General features: G+C 31.7%; 1 pseudogene; it reads right to left on the bottom strand.

Annotated features, from left to right (window-relative positions):
• Positions 1-1773: 1773 nt before the first annotated feature.
• On the bottom strand, positions 1774-1892 carry LOC112483223 (annotated as a pseudogene).
• Positions 1893-3075: the final 1183 nt, after the last annotated feature.

The following is a 3075-nucleotide window of genomic DNA, read 5'->3' as shown; positions in this document are numbered from 1 at the left end:
TTTTATGAAGAACCTGTAACACTAGTTAGACACTTTGAATTTGTTTGCATATTCATTTTTTTCAAAACATCTCTGCTTATTCTATGACCATAGTTTTATTTTGTCTTGGCACCTAAATGTTCATTAATCTTCTCTGGTCCCGCATTCCCCACTATAGTTATGGGGGGGGGGTGAATTTTAACTTTATATTCTCAGTCATTGCTATAACAGAAATCTATTCCCATCTCTAATAATAAGACCAGTCTTACATTATATTAATCTAACCTCTGATAAAAATGGGGCTCAATTTTATTATTTATAGGATGTAAGGAGAAAAATAATCACTCAGAACTTTATAAAGGTATATTGAGTCTTTAGCTAGAGCGGAAGAAATATTCATGAAGTCTTTTATTTTCAATATTATGACTTGAGCACTATTAATACGTGAGAGAATAATTTTAGCACCTACCTTTCTCTTGTTATAAAGAGGACTTCTGAAATCTAGACACTTTCACTTACAAAGGGTTATAGTCAATGCATGAGTCTTCAATTAAATGTCATAAATACTTAGCATTGGAAATATAAAGCGAAATAGATGTAATACCTAAAGTTGCTCATTTATCTTGCTTTTCACCAGGTTTTATCCAGTAATTGGTCATAATATTGACACACACCATAATAGCTGATCGATGTAGGCTGTAAAGAAATGAGTCAATTCATTGAAAAAGAATCATTCAAATGAGTGATTTAGATTAATGTGGACAAAACCACAAAGTGAATAACAGTAATAATCTCCCTCACCTAACCCACCTAGCTATTTTGAATTTGGCAACCTGAAGATATAATGTTGCTCTGGGAAATCAAATAATATCCTTTACAGAATGAGATGAAAGACTGAGAACATAGATTAAATTATTCTTTTTGTAAAAAGCAACTTCCATAAGTAAGAGAGCAGAGACATCCTTATAGGATCAGAACTTTCTTCTGAGAAGGCACATTAGATAGAGGCATATATTTGACCTTCAAGATCTCAATAGAATAATGATCCTTGTGTCACATCTATATAAGTAGTAGCCAGTATTTCATCTTCACTGCAAAGATATTTTATTACTATGCCTGCTTTTTGGGGTCTCTATCTTTGTGTGTATTCACATATATAAACAGTTGCATCCACACAGAGATAAACTATTTCAACGTGAGGAGCTCAAGATAATGTCTTATTAAAATCTTGACTCTTCTTTGTTTCACTTTATAACTCTCCGTGGGTGACTCACTCAGTCTCAAAATGAAAAACACAAGTCAAACTAATGGCAAAGCACTGCAGTCACCCACAGCATCTGTTATTGTTATATTTTTTTTCCAATTTGCTAGGCTGAGTATTGATTAATAGTGCTATCATTCTTTGATAATAAACATTTAAAAAGATATTGAAACTCAAAGCTATGTAATAACCAAGCCTTCGATTTATCTCAATATTCTAAATGCTTCTCAGATAATAGCAATTAGTTTTGGCATTGTCAGTGTCAAACAACAAGGTACAAAGTGTATACTGTGCATTAAGCTGTACTTATGAGAAATCAGGTGGGGGAAGTGATTACCTTTTGGAATCTATACGAACCATTAAACTTTTCTTAACATCACTTTGTATATCTAAAAAAATAGTAAATACATAAGACAATTTGCTTATCTCTTATTATTTTTTTAAAATTTTATTTTATTGGTGAGGCAACCCTTGGTTGACCTCACAGATTGCAAGGACTTTGTCAGTTTACAATCTCTTATTTTTTGTTTTTACGCCTACAGCACTTGGTCTTCCTAGGTGGTCTCCCATCCAAGTACTAACCTGGCCCAATCCTGCTTAGCTTCCAAGATCAGATGGGATCCGGCTTGTTCAGGGTAGCATGACCATAGACTCATCTCATTATTAACATGTCTACAGAATTATGGCCTGGAGCAAGATTAATGAATGACAAAATTGTATAGGTCTATAAGGACTATTAAAGATCATCTATCGTAACTCTAATTTTTAAGAATCAAGATATTTTTAATAGTGGTAATTTTAAATGTGGTTCCTGACTTTTAATTTTTAAAGTAACAAAAAGTAGATTTAAGGAAAAAAACTGATGTTTTTACCATCTAGAATGAACTAAAATAAATTAATGGATGAAGTGGAAGACTACATTGAACACTATAAATTCTCTTCTTGCCTCCCCAGAGGTAGACACTCACTATAACAGTTCAGAAAATGTCTGTACAGTTCAAGATTTATATTGTTGTTTTTTATATTTATTTAACAAATACTAAAGTACTTAGTATGTGCCAGACAGTTATTAACATGTTCCAAAGATTTGCTCATATAATCCTCATAGTAATCCACATTTTACAGGTGACCATTTTACAAAAGAATAATTAAGTATCTTGCCCAAGGTCATAAGAAGTGATAAGATGCAAAGTTATATCTAGAGTCAGTGCGTAAAAATGCATGTTTCCATCTATAATGTATAGAATGACTTATTAATTTTGCGTTCCTTACAAAATTTATATAATTTATACATTGAACTTATTCAGTAGTTTGCTCTTAATTCACTGAACATTATGTGTTTGAGATCCTCTTATATGTGTGTATGTATTATTTATTTAGTTTATTTTAACCACTGTGTACCATCTATTATATGAATATGCCACAATATATGTATTATATCAATGGACAATTGGATTTTCACCAAATATTTTGTATTTCAAACTATGTTGCAACACACATTTAAAAATATTTTGTGATGCACGCATGTGATAACTGCTCTAGATTTTTTTAAATGTAGATGTATACTTGCCTTATCATAGAATGTATGCATTTTCAATTTGCTTTAAGCTGCCAAAACAGAACTCTAAGCTTGTTGTTATAACAGGAATTCTGATGACCTAGAAGATCCTGGTCCCCAGATATGCATTCACATTCTGCCAGCAATGCAAGCAATAATCTGAATGATGCTGTTAAGGGATTTTGCAGATATAATTAAAATACCAAGTCAGTTGATTTTCATTTTTTTCTTGGTCATATCATGCTTAGTGTTAGAGGCAGGAAATTATTTTTTTTTT

The sequence above is a fragment of the Pteropus alecto genome, unplaced genomic scaffold (assembly GCF_000325575.1).
Source record: "Pteropus alecto unplaced genomic scaffold, ASM32557v1 scaffold116, whole genome shotgun sequence".
In the NCBI taxonomy this organism is placed as follows: domain Eukaryota; kingdom Metazoa; phylum Chordata; class Mammalia; order Chiroptera; family Pteropodidae; genus Pteropus; species Pteropus alecto.
This window is presented reverse-complemented; position numbering and strand designations above follow the sequence as displayed.